This window comes from Neodiprion fabricii, chromosome 2 (assembly GCF_021155785.1).
Source record: "Neodiprion fabricii isolate iyNeoFabr1 chromosome 2, iyNeoFabr1.1, whole genome shotgun sequence".
Taxonomy (NCBI): domain Eukaryota; kingdom Metazoa; phylum Arthropoda; class Insecta; order Hymenoptera; family Diprionidae; genus Neodiprion; species Neodiprion fabricii.
Genome location: NC_060240.1, coordinates 11,734,044 through 11,752,598, shown reverse-complemented (window position 1 = coordinate 11,752,598; position 18,555 = coordinate 11,734,044). Strand labels below are relative to the sequence as shown.

Genomic DNA, 18,555 nt, shown 5'->3' with positions numbered 1-18,555 from the left:
TCGCTCTCGCAACAAAAGTAACGTTTCTAGAGAGTTAAATAATGCTTTAATACACGTGTAACACATCGCTTCTCGGCCTTTTGGCTAAGATCAAAGTGTAGTATCTGTTCTTATCAGCTTAATATCTGATACGCTCCCCATTGGGGAGCCAGAATATTAATCTGATTTTTGGAAGGTGGTGGAGTGTCAGGGGCTTGCTCCGGCTTCGCCGCGGGTCGACCCTGCATTGCAGTACCGTAGGGAGCAGGCCCACTAGGACTTATAACATCAGTACACTCCGCCACCTTCCACAAATCAGCTGGATAGGTTAGCTAATTTTTAATTTTTGGAATTTGTTTTTTTTTTTTTTGTTTCTATCGTTTTGTACATCAGAGGTAAGTGGTGCCTTCTTTCTCTCTTCTGTCTCTTTCCCCCGGCCATACGGTGCCGATTGCGAGGCGACCTTGCTTAGTCGTTCTCGCGCGGCACTAGGCCGGTTAATCCTTTACCCCACCCCTAGTTTCCGTCACTGTAGCGAGCCGTCGCACCAACACTTGTTGGTGCCCTTGTGACGGTGAGTTGCAGTGTCGGTTGCGCTCCCATCCTAAACGCGTTAAGACTCAACGGGTTGTAGCTGCTGGAAGACCGACTGCAAGTGCGTCGGCACGAGGGTTGGTCTCTCCGGCTCCAACAACCCAGAGTCAACGTAAGTCTCGAAGTTTCTCTGAGGAAATAGCGCGAGTTATTCCCTCGGCGACAGCTTCGAGATCCTTCTACCATCACGTCTGTCGTTGCCCGAGGTCGGGGACGACTGAAACACGTCTGACCTGCCAAAGGTGCGACAGGCTGGTGCTGCCCCCCCGGCGGTCAGTAGCCGAACCGAGTGGCGCGAGTCATAGGTCGGTACTGCGGGCCGTCGGTAATTTATCCTCCCCCTCTGTTACCGACTCTCTCTTCAGGTAACAGAGGCAATACCGACTGTCGCTTTTTCTTTTCACCTCCTTTGATAACCCGTCTTTTACCCCAATCCCTTTCTATCTCCCCTTTTCTTTTCTCTCCTCATAAGGCACCGCTGAATCGGCGGCTTCACTTAGCGGCGTGATGGAAGTCTTTGTGGACTTTCCGTTCCCGGACGAGTTCCGCTGCCAAGATTGCTATCATGGCAGTAGGGGTAGGGGGACATGGGCGGTGGGGGCGTTTAGGGCGCACTCCGACTATAAGAAACACCTTAAAAAATACCATCCAGAGCGCGGGATGAAGTTCCGCTGCGGTGTGTGTGGCTTCATCGGCGAGGGGGGGTATCCCCTCAAGGCGGTGAAGCTGCACCACGAGCGGGCCCATCCCGCGCCAGCTACGGATAGTCGGGGTGCGCCTGAAGCACCCGCGGCGCGGCAGCCGCGCACTGCAGACGAGGGCCGTGAGCGGCCAATTTTGAGCTTTTTCAGCGCTGCGGCGCCTGTGGGTCGGACACGGGCGGCGAGGACAACGACGACGACGACGGCGACGGCGGGCTCGAGCAGGGCAACCACCACCACACGCCCTGCCACCACCAGTGGGACGTCAAGGACGACGCGGCAGAACACCGGCCAACCACGGAGGAGTGACGAGACCGCCCGAACAACACCTGTGGCGCCCGCCACTACGATCGGGTCTGGAGCGCGGTGCAGTACCAGTCGGCTACCGGCAGCTAGGAGGACCCCAGAGGCACCCCGTCTCTCCAACGACGGGGTGCGGAGGACCAGCGGGGGTCAACGCGGCTCCCCGGGGGCCCGACCTTCCACCTACGAGGGCCCCCTGACGAGGAGGAGGAGAGCCGCCAGCGTGCCGGTCGAGCCGACTCCACCACCAACTTCCACCACCACCAGGAGAGGCACCGCGTCCAGACCACTGCGGACATCCCCGGGACTGAGGGGGGCACAACATCTACGCCCCGCCGCAACACCATCACCAAACGCGGCGGGGCCCACCATCACCAGAGGAGGCCCCCCACGACCATCGATGCTCCCGGGGAGGATGAGGACGGCGGCTACAACATACGCCGCCGTCACCGCGGGCGCCACCACCGGAACGACGCAGCCATCGACCGGCGTGCCGGCTGCACGCAGAGGGCTGCGATCGACCGCCAGGGCCGCATCACTTCCCCCTGGCGGTCCCACTGGAGGCAGCCCTCCACCGTGGGAGATGCCGGCCCCACCGACCTACAACACCCGGAGCCGGAGAGCGGGGTCGGTATGCGGACAGCCGATCGCGTCGGCGGTGGCTGCCACACTGACGACGGCGACGACGACGACGACGATGTGCGGGGGGCCGATCACCACCTCAAGGCCCCTCGCAGGGGGGAGGGTCACCACGACCATCCGGGGACCAACTGCCGCACCGCCACGTGCGGCAAGGACCCTCCCCTCCATCGCGGAAGCAGAGTCAAGGGCGGTCTCACCAGCGAGGGAACCGTGGAGCGTCGTCCCCCAGCGGACCCGCCGACGACATCCCCGCGGGTCCGCCCCGGCGTCTACCGAGGAGAGCCCGCCGTCTTCACCAGCCCCGTCCTTAACATCTACATCGGGATCGTCGTCCGTGTTCGAGCCCCCAGGCGACGCAGCAAGTAGTAGTTGCTCTGACAACAATATTAGTAATAATAATAGAAATAGCTCGCGACCGCCCATAAGAACAAGGCGAGGCTCCCGTGTTTGCGCCCCGAGGGTCAATGCGAGGCCAGGCACGCATACACGCGAAAACGAAAATAATAACATCAATAACAACAATAATAATAATAACAATAATAATAACAACAATTTCAACTGTTTCGTTTCCAGATCGAGGACGCCGGACACGTGCTCCACGGACATGGAGCCCCGGAGCCAAGGAAGAAACAGAGGAGGTGCTATCCGGAGGACCGGAGCACAACGGGCAGGAGGAGCCACAGGTGACGGGAGTCCCGCGACCTCTGGGCGCGGGTGTCCGCCTGCGAGGAGCCAACGACGGCCCAACCAACCCCGTCAGCCACCGGCTCCGGTGGGGCAGCCGCCGAGGCCGGCCGATCGGTCCGCAATGATCCACCACGCTGGTAATCGTGTCGACGAGGAAGGCGTGGTGCGTGAGCGGGAACAACTGGTCGGCTTGGCGGAGGCGGCTGCAAGTTGGGAAGATCTGGAGGAGCTGGCGGCGCGAGTCGCCACGTTCCTCCAAACCACCGGAACGAGTACGGGGGCTGCGGGGGAGGAGAGGGCGGCCGGTCGTGCGGGGGGCCGGCGCGGGGGGAGGGCTGGGGAAGCCACGCGCGGGGGGTCCGGGCGGGCGGGGAATCGCGGGAGCCCCAGTGGGGAGCGCCGTGGGGCACTTCCAGCGGGGGGGGACCGAGTGAGAGAGGCCACAAGGATTCAGCGGCTCTTTCGGGCGAACCGTCGGCGCGCTGTCCAAGAAGTGCTGACGGGCCCGCTCCAACACTGTGAAGTGTCAAAGGAGCGGATCCGTCGGCACTTTGAGGACATGTACGCTCCGGCGGAGAGCCTGGGGGGCCGCCCTCTGGCTGAACCTCTCACACCTCCGGACGAAAACAGCAACGACGATCTGGTTAGGCCTTTCACGGAGCGAGAGGTGGACCGTCGGCTCCGGCGTATGAATAATTCTGCGCCGGGTCCCGACGGGCTCACCTACCGTGACCTCCGAAAGGCCGACCCCGATTGTCGTCTGCTGGCGGCGACGTTTAACGCCTGCCGTCGTCTGGAGGCGGTCCCCCCCAGCTGGAAGTCGTCGAACACGGTGCTCATCCACAAAAAGGGCGACCGCGACGACCTGTCCAACTGGAGGCCGCTCGCGCTGGGTGACACCACGCCCAAACTCTTCGCCGCGCTGCTGGCTGACCGGCTTACTGCCTGGGCCGTCCATAACAACCGGCTCAGTCCGGAACAAAAGGGCTTCCTGCCGTGCGAGGGGTGCTATGAGCACAACTTCGTGCTGCAGGAGGTCCTTTCCGACGCTCGTAGGTCGGGGCGCCAAGTGATCGTCTCGTGGCTGGACTTGTCGAACGCGTTCGGCTCGGTCCCCCACGAGGCGGTCTGGCGCGCTTTTGAGGAAGCGGGAGTCCCGTCGCCGTTAAGAAATATTGTAGAGGAGATGTATAATGGCTGCTCCACCCGTGTGCGAACGTCCGAAGGGTACACGGACCCCGTCACCATCCGCTCCGGAGTGCGTCAAGGGTGCCCGATGAGCCCTGTGGCGTTTAACCTGGCGCTGGAGCCGGTGCTGCGTGCAGCATCGGCCCACCCGGCGGGTTACACGCTACACGGCCATCGGCACAATTTACTAGCGTACGCCGATGACCTCGCGTTAATATCTGACACTCCGGAGGGGATGGAGGCGCTGCTGGAGGCAGTGGAGGCTGCGGCGGGTGGGATCGGACTCCGGTTCAAGCCCGCAAAGTGCGCCACGCTCCATATGGGGCGTGGGCGCGGTGGCCGGGTTCTTCCCACCCGCTTCACCCTCCAGGGTCAGGAAATGACGGCTCTGGCGGAGGGGGAGCCTTACCTGCACCTGGGGATCCCGACTGGCTACCAGGTGAAGCAGACCCCGCTGGTGACGGTTCAGGAGCTGGAACGCGACCTCCGAGCCGTTGACGAGTCCCTCCTCACCCCGTGGCAGAAGGTTGAGACGGTGGCAACTTTCATATTGCCCCGTCTTGACTTCTCGCTGCGGGGAGCACATGTGGAGAAGGGTCCTCTGACGGCAGCCGACAGGCTAGCTAAGCGCCTGGCCAAGTCCTGGCTAAACCTTCCCCAGAGAGCTAGCGCGGAGGTGGTCTTCCTCCCTCCCAGTAGGGGGGGATGCGGACTGCTTCCCCTGGCTGACCTTGCCGACGCCCTGACCATCGCTCACGCCTTCCGGATGTTATCCGCGGCCGATGCGGTGGTCAGGGAGTTGGCATGGAGCTCACTGGGGCGGGCGGTGTCCAGGAAACTTGGACGGGACCCGTCGCGCTACGACCTGGCGGCCTATCTTTCCGGTTCGCTGGAGGATGGGCTTGCCAGAGACGGGGGGGACACTTCCTCGCTGTGGTCGAGGGCTCGGAATGCGGCGAGGAGGAGCGCGAAGGCCCTGGGCCTGAAGTGGCGATGGTCTGCGGAGCTTGGGGAGCTGGCCGTGGAGATCCGGGGCTCGGCTGGGCGGACGACGGTGGTGCCACCGCGAGCACGAGGCCAAATTGTACGCCGACTGCGGGCGGCATGGGCGGAGCACTACGGTCAAAGGCTTCTGCGGAAGCCAGACCAAGGGAAGGTGTTCGAGGTGTCGTCGTGGTCGAGGTATTCCAACCACTTCCTCCGCGGCGGCAGCTTCACCCGCTTCGCTGATTGGCGCTTTGTTCACCGCGCGCGCCTGGATGTCCTGCCCCTTAACGGGGCACGACGCTGGGGCGACGGTGACAAGCGTTGCCGGCGTTGCGGGGAAGCACTCGAGTCCCTTCCCCATGTGATCTGCCACTGCCGCCCGCACTCGGCCGCGTGGCAGCTGCGGCATGATGCCATCGTCGCCCGCCTAGCGAAGGCGAACCGCCTGCCGGGGCAGCTCCGGGTAAATAGGCGGGTCGAGGGAGTGGACGACGAGCTGGGGGCTCTCAGACCTGACATCGTGGTCAGGCACGAGCCCTCAAAGAGTATCGTCATCGTCGATGTGACCGTGCCTTTCGAGAACCGTAGAGTAGCGTTCGATGAGGCCAGGGGCCGTAAGATCTTGAAATATAAGCCCCTGGCCGATGAGCTCGGAAGGCGCGGTTACCGGGTGACGGTCTCTGCGTTCGTCGTCGGCGCCCTCGGCTCATGGGATCCGAGGAATGAGTCGGTGCTGAAGCAGCTGCATATCGGTAGTCGGTATGCAGCGCTGATGCGCCGGCTCATTGTTTCGGAGACCATCCGATGGTCACGAGACATATACGTGGAGCACGTCTCGGGCGTCAGGCAATATCGCGTGCCTGAGATTGGCGGACCCTTGGGGAGTGATGCGGGAGCAAATCTAATAGAAAATTCAAACGGCGAGAGGCCGCCGCTCACGGGCCAAATCTAGACTGCGTCCCAATACATTTTAACTTTTTAATCTTCTAACTCTCTCTTTTTTTAATCTTAAGCTATACACTGTTTTATTCTTTTATTCTTTCCACTAGAATTTAAGGGCGGTGGCCGGTAGGGGTCATGCCCTACATTTTAAACTTTTACACATCCAAGCCACATATTTTAATGCATGCTATTTTACCTACATACCTATTCTTTTATCTCTACTCTTTTATATTCATTTTCCTTCTTTTCTTTATTTATTTTTCATACTTCTTTTATTTATTTTTAACAAGCTGCATGCACTCCAGGATTAGTCCCTGGAGCGCATGTAACTCGATTTTATTGTTAAAACCAAAGATGTCCGTTCCTTAGTACCTTTTTATTGTTTATTTTTTGTTGTATTACAACTTTATATCTATTTTCTTTTTAAGCCACCGCCAGGGGCGAGATTTGTATTTATATCACCCCCGGGCAAACATTTGTAAGCCCGGGGGAACATTATCTGTTCTTATCAGCTTAATATCTGATACGCTCCCCATTGGGGAGCCAGAATATTAATCTGATTTTTGGAAGGTGGTGGAGTGTCAGGGGCTTGCTCCGGCTTCGCCGCGGGTCGACCCTGCATTGCAGTACCGTAGGGAGCAGGCCCACTAGGACTTATAACATCAGTACACTCCGCCACCTTCCACAAATCAGCTGGATAGGTTAGCTAATTTTTAATTTTTGGAATTTGTTTTTTTTTTTTTTGTTTCTATCGTTTTGTACATACACTTTTATTTATGCACATGTACATATTTATTTTTATTTTTACACTTTAGATATCAGTTATTATTTATTTATTATATTTATTATTAGCTAGGCTCTCAGTCTTAATCCCGCCGAGAAGCGATCGGGACGCAGATTAAGGTCCCGCTGACCTGGCATGTCCTATATATATTTCGTGACGTCAGAAGCGGGGAAATCGCCCGCACATATCCTGATAAAACGGGGGTATGAATCTGACTGGGAAAATTTTTAAAAGATAGCTTGAATAAAATTGTACGTCTGTATCTCAGTCACTACTATCGCAGATCACTGATAACGTCTAATAAAAATAATGATGAACTCAATAAAATCACGTCGCGTCAAAGATGGCCGATCGGGCTAGCGACTTGTTGAATATTCACCGTTTGTACGATATCAGAATTTCTTTCACTTTTGCCAGGGAGATACAGACGTACAAAAACACACACGTAATCCGGGAAAACCTATAGCACCAGTCAGTTTGCTGTAAATATGGCACGATTTGTGCGGGCGATTTTCAGGTGACAGGAGCCCGTTCTGATGCACGAGAAGTCTGTAATTTAGTTCAACGTTGAACCTCCAGAAGCGCTGTAGTCGACCGAAGCGGTACCAGATGATAAAACGACATGGTAATACGCACACGTCCTATGTTTCTGCTAAAGCAACAATCTGCAGTGCCGACGAGAGCATAGGCTTTTAGGTGGATACGAAAAAATGTACAACTCACTCAGAATAACCGTTAGATTTCGAAATTCGTGCATATTATAAGGCATCGTTGGGAAATGGTAATATCAGTTCACAATCGCGGTAACTATTCGTAATTACAATCGCACAATTTTTTTTTTAAATGCTCATGGCTTTTCCAAAACCCGATATTAAAATAACATACTGTTTCTTTTCTCGTTTTGAGTCGTAGTTCCGCAAAGAAAATTATTCTTTTTTATTTTATTGAAGGGTTTTGGGGCATTCTACATCGAGTACGCACCACTTAAATCTACCTTTTTTCATCGATTTGATAGAAAATCATTAACAAAAACGAAAATACCTATCCTTTAATTCCTGTTCGTCGAAAAGGCAGATGTAAATGGCGAATAATTGACATAGAATGCCCCATATACGCTCCGGATATCCTCATCTAATAGTAGCATCAATGTCCGCAAAATTGTTATACTTACAGATTATTGACCGAAAGATTAGATGCGGCAGTAAAATAAATACCGAAATTGCAGGAAACACGCAAGTATGGGCGTGAGGGTTTAGGGTTGAGATAAAAAATTATACTCTTGAACAGACCATTTATTTATTTATAGCAAATTTGGGGGGGGGGAGCCGGTTGATAATCGTCCGAGCCTGTTTTAAAGATTACCCTGATACATACGCGAAATTGTTTCTGAACCGGATGTGTTTAACAATACTAGAAATACATCCCGCAAAAAATCTATGTTATTGTACATACATACAATTACTGCATACAACGGTTCAAGATTCGTGGCAAATATTTTACAGGGCCGATCCTTGTTAAAATTCTGATGAAGAATTTGCTTGCCAATTTTTTCTGTTTTTAATTCTCAGCAAATAAGGATTTCATACTTTATTTGCTACGTTTCATTTGTCAATTACGCCTAGTTCTGAATGATGCTACCAAATTTTTTTTTTACGTTAGACGAACTACCTGAATGTTACTCATTTGGTGGAAATCGTTATAAAACTACATACCGTGACTTCTCGTAGATGGTATACGCTACGGATACGCTAGCGAGTTTTGGGTTGGTTTCTGCATCGTATACGACCTACGAAAAGTCAGGGTATGTGTTACTGTTGTACATCAAATCCGGCACAATCCTATAAGATTTCACAGAAATTTGGAACTCTCGAAGGAATCAACTTCTTCGGATTCCGAGTACTATCCCTCACACCCCACTGTCCCCACTATCCGAGCGGCCGTCACTTCTGCGTTTCCTCGCGTACCGTCCACATTCACTTTTCGCGGCGAACGAAGCAAACGCGAGTGTTTTGGTAATTTGCCGTGTCACAAGTTCTAATCACGTGCAAATTTTCACGCGGCCAGTGTGTATACATATATTTGTTACAAACAACAATAATCTTGTGAGTGCAACAATGGATGAGTTACGTCGCACGGCTGAACCGAAAAAAGGTTGAATTTGACGCGCCGACGAACGAATCGTTCGTTGCAATGGTAAGTGTTTTATACTGCAAATTTCTGTTATGCAATTATACATATCAATCACAAGAATCCTGTCAAATCTGCACTTGCTATGCAGGGTGATTCGTAATTCACAGCAAATACTTGACAGGGCGAATCCTTGTCAAAATTGGAGTCGACAGTTCCTAAGAAATTTTTCGGGAAAACGTCTTTTTTCATTCAAAGAAATGGAAATTTAATTTTTTCGGATTTCTGTTTCGATCAACCTTTTAATTTCTTGGGTCATCGTCAGAATTGATATCGAAATTCCCCGGTTAATTTGTAAATAATTTCTACGAAAATTTTTCTTTCACAGCTGTCTCGGGGGGGTCACTGGGAGTGTAAATTCAGAATGGCGACCAAATCATGCTTATGCGTTTATTCGAAAAATGGTTTTTTTTGGGTTAAAATGGTTTTTCTTGAATAACTCGGCCGGTTTTGATTTTACAGAAAAACCGTCGGAACAAAAGTTGTATCAATTTTGATTCTCTACAAGTCTAGTTGTTACAGTTTTTCTTCCAGGATCAAGATTTTTGGAATTCAACCTGAAAAAAGCGACAAATTCGAAATATTTCCATTATCTCGTTTATTTTCAACTTAATGGCATAAATGAATAGCAACAAACTTGTTGATAATCAAATTCTGAACAACTTTGGTTCTCACTTTTTTTTCCAAAAATCGATATTTTCGGAATTTAACCCGAAAAGGAAGGATTCTCCGTCAACTCGGCCACGTTTTTTCGACCATCTCAGATCTGCCCCATAATTGGTTAAATCAAAGTACTACTAAAAGGTACTCTGCGTGAATTTTTTCAGATTTTTCAATTCATTATTTGAGAAATTGTCGTTTTTTTCTTCAAATGAATATACACTACCGTTCATAAGTATGGAAACACTCGCCCCAGATTGCTCTCACTGTACCCATGATGCTCATTGTATTTCTACGAAAATGTACACCGTTGAGGAGTGGGGAGGGACTTCCAGCATTTTCATAGTATAGAAAAAAAATGTAGAAAACAAATCGTCTTGTTTACGTTTGCTTCGAAAGAGTGGCGTTCGAAAGATCGTCGTTTTCTTGACATTTGTTCCGAACGTCGTTTTGTTATACATTTTTCAAAATATTGAGTAACCAAATTGTATACGTGTTTCAAATTTTCTTTTCTCTGTTCTCTTCATATATAATCATTTTGATTTTTCGTTAGGAGTGTGCAGAACATAAGAATTGCTGAATGCTTCGTTGCGAATACCACAATTTTATCGGAGCCTAGATTCGAATGCTCGGAGAGTTCAATTATTATAATCGTACGGTAATTTTCTTTTCCGATAATTGGAGAAATTTACACGTGTTGACATATACCCTAAGTACGATGCAAATATGCGAGAAATTTCAAATCTTAAGGAAAATAAATATTACGACTGTTATTATTTCATCATATAAACCATAAAAAGTCAGTTGGGACGAAATTTAGGTTCTTGAGTCAGAAATATCATTCTGACAAAAAATGACCGCGTATTTTCCAAAACAATGAAAGCTTTTTCGAAGTGATATGTGAGCATAAAAAGTCAAAACCTATTTCTACGATTTTTTTTTCCGAAAGCGCCGAGTCATTCAATTTTGTTGCAAAATGGGCGCGCAGTAAACTTGAAGAATCAATATTTCATCTCCGGTTCTATTTGACGTAGAAAAATGATTCACAGCGCATTCGCGAGCAGAGAGGATAAGCTTTCGTAGAAAACTTTGGTTTATCCGGAAACATTGAACATTGTAATTGTTATTAACGAACGAATTGTTTAATGGTACCATTTTTGGCGAGGCTTCTACCATTTTATACATTCTGTAAAAAATCTTTCCGATTACAAATAATCCGTTGGGTTTGACGAGGAATTTCCCATTCATATTCATTCCGAACGACCATACGTTAGATATCTGCTGTCGGTAGTAAAATATTGAACACGGTGAAATTTAGAGTGATTCGTAAAAAATGAATATCTTAATTTCAAAAGAATTATCTGAACTTTTCAGATTATTCAAGATGATCAAAATTTTTAATCACACTATTCCATTTCATCAGATTCGACCATTCACTTTTAACATTTTTGTGTATAGTGAGATGGCGCCGACACATGGTTATAAGAGAACAGAAGAGGACCCATGTATTTGTATGTGTCTTTATATGATAAGGAGGGGAGAGCACGAATTCTCTGCCAAAGTATATTTTTATCGACAAGTACTAATCATGTTATGGATTCTGCATTGAAAAAGCGAAACAACCAAATGAACACGCTTATATTTTACAGGTTAATCCGTCGTAACCGTTAGACAGACGCAATGTCACATGCCGCGAGGATATCTTCATGGAGTGGTGAACTATGTTCGAATTACATTACTTCGCAAAGGATGTTAGAAACTCCCATCAACCGGGAGAAGGAACTGTTTCGCACAACCCGCAGCTTCATAGTTACCTCGAATCTCAGATACTATTTCCTTGCATTTAATATCTCAGACGGTATAAAAATAATCCTCAACGTCGATGTCAACAATTGTTTCATATATCCATAGTAACATGAATAAAGTGTTACAATATTATATATAATCATTTTTTGAAACCCTTTTCACTAGTAAAATAGCTTCGAACATAAAATTATTTCATTATTGTCAGTAGAGTTGTGTGTAACAAGCGATGTACAATTCCAGAATGATTCCAATACAGTAATACCCCGAAGTTACGCTATGGGTCGTTCCGGCATTGACGGCGTAAGTCGAAAAAAACGTAAGTCGGGGTGCACGTTTTATACAACTGTATAATGTACATATATATATATATATATATATATATATATATATGTATAAATACTCACCAGAGATAATCATGTATGTACCTCATAGAAAACCTCTGAAGAAGAATGAGAAATACTCTTTATTTTGCAATTATAAAATGTTCGACCACAGTCGTCTGCCGAAACAAAGATTTTTTTTTCTCGCGGACAGTCACTATCCGTAGACTGAACGAATAATCGAATACAATGTAATGCATTCAAGTTTGCCGACAAGGAGAGACGGAGTTGGGCGAGGGGGGGGGGGGCGACCGATGGCGTAACTTCATAAAACGAGACCACAACGATTCGTACCCGTTTTCTTTCAATCGTATTTTTCGAACATATTTCCAAATATTTACAAATGGTGAATGGTGATATTTATGAAATCATTTTGAAAATACTTCGTGCTGTGTAAAATTAATATTGCGCGATATGTTTTAATGTATATGGGACATTCTTTTACAACCAAACACCTTTGTGACCGACACATTTTTGATTCAGCTGAAATTTTTCTTGACGAGTTCTATACCGAAAAAATAGGGATACGTATTCGAGGATTTTTTATTTCACATATTTCGTAAAATTGAGGGGATCGAAAATTTGATAATTTGGTGTTTTTTGGCTTGGAAGACTCACTTTCAAAAATTCATAACGCCGATTTTATTTGAGCTGGAAAGTTCGTTTTTTTCATCTCAAAGCTAATGAAATGAATTTTATTACAACAATTCTTTCATTAACGATTATTCCTAAATTTATACTGTTATAAACAATTAATATGTTTTAACCGATCTTTAATAATTGCCCCAACCTCGTAGCGAGTTCTTGGCACAACCATCGTATTCTACGTCAAATTTTTCATCCATAACGTATTTTGAATTGATGGAGAATACGATGGTCGTGCTGAGAACTCGCTACGAGGTGAAGGCTATTGCTAAAAATCGATTTAAACATATTAATTATTTATAACAATATAAATTTCGGAATAATCGTAAATGAAACAATTGTTGCATTAAAATTTATTTTATTAGCTTTGGGTTGAAAAAACGAACTTTTCAGCTCAAACAGAGCCGGCGTTATGAATTTTTGAAAATGAGTTCTCCGTGCCAGAAAACACCAAATTATCAAATTTTCGATCCCCTCTATGTTACGAAATATGTAAAATAAAAAAATCCTCGAATACGTATCCCTATTTTTTCGATATAGAACCCGTGAAACAATTTTAAGCTACATCAAACTTGTGTCGGTCGATTTTTATCTAAATCTCTCCGATTCGTCAAAGAATGTCCCATATTCAAGGGTGTTTCACGGAACAATAAATTGAATTTGCTATATTCACCGTAAAACTATCAAAATAATCAGTTCGGTCGTGATGCAATCGCTACACACATGACGTCATCATTTGCATGCAAAATTCGGGTCAATTCTGGTGGTATGGTTACCGACTCAGATTCAGGCCTTTTACCGACCGCGTTTTGTCTAATATTGTGTTGCGCTACTCCCCGGTGGAGAGTACCACCTTCGAATGGTTTGGAACCGAGGAAACTTATGCAGAGGGCGCTTCGATCGATTACAACTTTTAGATCCAGGTCAGCGGCACCTTAAGTGCGCGAGTGTTGTGCCGCGAGTGTGTGCGTCTTCCCCGCTTCGTCCCCCCGTAGAGTGTGCGGCGGAACTCCCCGGGACATCGCGCCGGTGGGTGGACCCGTCAGAGGTAAGTGGTGCCTTTCTTTCTTTCTTCTGTCTCTTTCCCCCGGCCATACGGTGCCGATTGCGAGGCGACCTTGCTTAGTCGTTCTCGCGCGGCACTAGGCCGGTTAATCCTTTACCCCACCCCTAGTTTCCGTCACTGTAGCGAGCCGTCGCACCAACACTTGTTGGTGCCCTTGTGACGGTGAGTTGCACTGCCCGGTTACATTCCCATCCTAAACGCGTTAAGACTCAACGGGTTGTAGCTGCTGGAAGACCGACTGCAAGTGCGTCGGCACGAGGGTTGGTCTCTCCGGCTTCAACAACCCAGAGTCAACGTAAGTCTCGAAGTTTCTCTGAGGAAATAGCGCGAGCTATTCCCTCGGCGACAGCTTCGAGATCCTTCTACCATCACGTCTGTCGTTGCCCGAGGTCGGGGACGACTGAAACACGTCTGACCTGCCAAAGGTGCGACAGGCTGGTGCTGCCCTCCCGGCGGTCAGTAGCCGAACCGATTGGCGCGAGTCATAGGTCGGTACTGCGGGCCGTCGGTAACTTATCCTCCCCCTCTGTTACCGACTCTCTCTTAAGGTAACAGAGGCAATACCGACTGTCGCTTTCATCTTCAACTCCTTTGATAACCCGTCTTTTACCCCAATCCTTTTCTATCTCCCCTTTCTTTCTTCTTTTCTCAAGGCACCGCTGAATCGGCGGCTCCGCTTAGCGGCGTGATGGAAGTCTTTGTGGACTTCCCGTTCCCGGACGAGTTCCTCTGCCAAGATTGTTTTCGAGGTGGCAGGGGCAGGGGGACATGGGCGGTGGGGGCGTTTAGGGCGCACGCCGACCTTAAAAAACACCTAAGAAAATACCATCCAGAGCGCGGGATGAAGTTCCGCTGCGGTGTGTGTGGCTTCATCGGCGAGGGGGGGTATCCCCTCAAGGCGGTGAAGCTGCACCACGAGCGGGCCCATCCCGCGCCAGTTACAGATGGTCGGGGTGCGCCTGAAGCACCCGCGGCGCAACAGCCGCGCACTGTTGACGAGGGCCGTGAGCGGCCAATTATGAACTCTTTCAGCGCTGCGGCGCCTGTGGGTCGGACACGGGCGACGAGGACAGCAACGACGACGACGGCGACGGCGGGCTCCAGCAGGGCAACTACCACCACGTGCCCTGCCACCACCAGCGGGACGTCAAGGACGACGCGGCAGACCACCAGCCACCCACGGAGGAGCAACGAGACCTATCCTGTTAGCTGATTTTTAATTTTTTGAATTTTTAGACTTTAATTTTTGACGTTTTGTTTTTTACCGTTTTATATATACATTTTTATTTATACTCTTGTATATATTTATTTATTTTTATTTATACACTTTTAGATTTTGGTTATCTATTTATTTATTGTATTTATTAATAGCTATAAGTTTTAATCCCGCCGAGAAGCGATTGGGACGTGGTTTAAGTGCGCGAGTGTTGTGCCGCGAGTGTGTGCGTCTCCCCCGCTTCGTCCCCCCGTAGTGTGCGCGGCGCACGGCCACCCGGAGACTGGAGCCCAAGCTGCGCGTCTCCTGGGCCTGGTCGCCTGAGGAGCAGGTGTTCGTGTTGAAGTTCGCCAACAACACCGGGACGACCAGCATAGCACCGAGCGGGAGGGACCGGGTCACCTCGGTTCTTCGACGAAGACTCACCTCTCCACCTTCTTCGTCCGCTCCCTCACGGCGAAACCAGACCAGGGGAAAGTTTTCCAGGTGACCACCAGCAGCAACTTTCCCAACCACTTCCTGCGCACCGGTCGCAGCACCAGGTTCTGTGACTGGCGCTTCGTTCACCGGGCACGACTGGGCGTGCTCCCGCTGAACGCGTGCAGGAGGTGGGAGACCAACGGGGACAAGAGGTGCCGGAAGTGCGGCTACCAGCAGGAGACCATCCCTCACGTCCTGGCGCATTGTGGCGTCCATTCAGCAGCGCGACAGCGCCGCCACAACAACGTCCAGGACCGGCTGGTGAAGGCCGCCTCTCGGTGCCCAGGAGTCATCCGCGTCAACCAGACAGTGGAGGGCGTAGACGGCGAAGCAGGCACGCTGCGCCCCGACATTGTGGTGCGGGACGAGGTCAACCGCACCATCACCATCGGCGACGTCGCTGTGCCGTTCGAGAACGGCAAGATCGAGTTCGCCGCCGCCCGTGCACGTAAGTTCGAGAAGTACGGGCCGCTGGCGACTCGGCTCGCGGCCAGCGGCTACACTGTCAGGCTGGACGCCTTCATCGTCGGCTCACTCGGAGGCTGGGACCACCACAACGACAGCCTGCTGCAGCACCTCCGAGTGGGACGATACTATGCCGGGATGATGAGGAAATTCCTGGTCAGCGACACCGTTCGATGGTCCAGGGACATCTACGTGGAACATGTCAGCGGAAGGAGGCAGTACCAATAACAACGTGTACTTTTTATTGTAATTTATATCATTCTTAGACCTTTTTTGTAAAAATGAGAAAAATATTTATCCTGCCTCCTCCCTCCCCACCATCATCCCGCATAGCTGAATTATTTATTTTTGTACCTATTTTTATAGTCAAATTAATTCTTATCTAGTGTTAAAATACGTAATTTAGCAAACTACATTATCGGAGACTGAACTTGATTTATGATAATGTTAATATGTATATAAAACTTAGTTAAATTTTTCAGTCTTTCTTTTCTCTCTCATCAAGTCAGTCTACTTCTGACTAGAATTTGACTAGAATCTATTGAACTAAAATTAAATTAAAATACTTAACAGCTAAAATCCCCCCCCCCCCCCCTCAATTCCCCCAAAATGAGTTACTTTAAATTATTTTGTAAATCATCTAGATGCAAACTAGTCTCACTCTCAGCTAGGAAAATGCATATATTTATACAGTGAAGTGAAGTGATGAAGTATTTAGCTAGGGATTTACTTAAGAGGAGAGTTTTTGTACCCCCTGCGGGGGGAAGTCTATTGTAAAATGAATTCTTTCTAATCTGTTCTTATCGGCTTAATATCTGATACGCTCCCCATTGGGGAGCCAGTATATTAATCTGATTTTTGGAAGGTGGTGGAGTGTCAGGGGCTTGCTCCGGCTTCGCCGCGGGTCGACCTTACATTGCAGTACCGTAGGGAGCAGGCCCACTAGGACTTTAATATCAGAGCACTCCGCCACCTTCCAAATATCAGTAGGATAGGTTAGGCTGATTTTTAATTTTTTGATTTTTAGATTTTTATTTTTGACTTTTGTTTTTATCGTTTTATATATACTCTTTTATTTATACACTTGTATATATTTATTTATTTTTACACTTTAGATTTTAGTTATTTATTTATTTTATTTATTAGCTAGGCTATCAGTTTTAATCCCGCCGAGAAGCGATCGGGACGTGGTTCATGTGCGCGAGTGTTGTGCCGCGAGTGTGTACGTCTCCCCCGCTTCGTCCCCCCGTAGTGTGTGCGGCGGAACTCCCCGGGACATCGCGCCGGTGGGTGGACCCGTCAGAGGTAAGTGGTGCCTATCTTTCTTTCTTCTCGCTCTTTCCCCCGGCCGTACGGTGCCGATTGCGAGGCGACCTTGCTTAGCCGTTCTCGCGCGGCACTAGGCCGGTTAATCCCTTACCCCACCCCTAGTTTCCGTCTCTGTAGCGAGCCGTCGCACCAACACTTGTTGGTGCCCTTGTGACGGTGAGTTGCAGTGTCCGGTTGCGCTCCCATCCTAAACGCGTTAAAACTCGACGGGTTGTAGTTGCTGGAAGACCGACTGCAAGTGCGTCGGCACGAGGGTTGGTCTCTCCGGCTTCAACAGCCCAGAGTTAACGTAAGTCTCGAAGTTTCTCTGAGGAAATAGCGCGAGTTATTCCCTCGGCGACAGCTTCGAGATCCTTCTACCACCACGTCTGTCGTTGCCCGAGGTCGGGAACGACTGAAATACGTCTGACCTGCCAAAGGTGCGACAGGCTGGTGCTGCCCCCCCGGCGGTCTGTAGCCGAACCGATTGGCGCGAGTCTTAGGTCGGTACTGCGGGCCGTCGGTAACTTATCCTCCCCCTCTGTTACCGACTCTCTCTTTAGGTAACAGAGGCAATACCGACTGTCGCTTTTTCTTTTCAACTCCTTGGATAACCCCTCTTTCATTCCCATCCTTTTCTATCTCCCCTTTTCGTTCTTCTTTTCTTAAGGCACCGCTGAATCGGCGGCTTCACTCAGCGGCGGGATGGAAGTTTTTGTGGACTACCCGTTCCCGGACGAGTTCCGCTGCCAGGATTGTTTTCGAGGTGGCAGGGGTAGGGGGACATGGGCGGTGGGGGCGTTTAGGGCGCACGCCGACCTCAAAAAACATCTGAGAAAATACCACCCGGAGCGCGGGATGAAGTTCCGCTGCGGTGTGTGTGGCTTCATCGGCGAGGGGGGTTATCCCCTCAAGGCGGTGAAGCTGCTCCACGAGCGGGCCCATCCCGCGCCAGTTACAGATAGTCGGGGTGCGCCTGAAGCACCCGCGGCTCAACAGCCGCGCACTATTGACGAGGGCCGTGAGCGGCCAATTATGAACTTTTTCAGCGCTGCGGCGCCTGTGGGTCGGACACGGGCGACGAGGACAGCGACGACGACGACGGCGACGGCGGGCTCCAGCAGGGCGACTACCACCACGTGCGCTGCCACCACCAGTGGGACGTCAAGGACGACGCGGCAGAACACCAGCCATCCACGGAGGAGTGACGAGACCGCCCGCACAACATCTGTGGCGCCCGCCACTACGACCGGGTCTGGAGCGCGGTGCAGTACTAGTCGGCTGCCGGCAATGAGGAGGACCCCAGAGGCACCCCATCTCTCCAACGACGAGGTGCGGAGGACCAGCGGGGGTCAACGCGGCTCTCCGGGGGCCCGACCTTCCACCTACGAGGGCCCCCTGACGAGGAGGAGGAGAGCCGCCAGCGTGCCGGTCGAGCCGACTCCACCACCAGGAGAGGCACCGCACCCAGGCCACTGCGGACATCCCCGGGACCAAGGGGGGCACATCTGCGCCCCGCCGCAACTCCATCTCCA

General features: G+C 50.1%; 2 non-coding genes and 1 pseudogene across 2 annotated transcripts; all 3 read left to right on the top strand.

Annotated features, from left to right (window-relative positions):
- The first annotated feature begins 64 nt into the window (after positions 1–64).
- On the top strand, positions 65–258 carry LOC124177051. Its single transcript, XR_006869506.1, has one exon. It is a non-coding gene; the product is annotated as a U2 spliceosomal RNA (small nuclear RNA).
- Positions 259–6,480: 6,222 nt separating this feature from the next.
- Positions 6,481–6,676, top strand: LOC124177052. Its single transcript, XR_006869507.1, has one exon. It is a non-coding gene; the product is annotated as a U2 spliceosomal RNA (small nuclear RNA).
- A 9,806-nt stretch (positions 6,677–16,482) lies between these two features.
- On the top strand, positions 16,483–16,660 carry LOC124177053 (annotated as a pseudogene).
- The last annotated feature ends 1,895 nt before the right edge of the window (positions 16,661–18,555 follow it).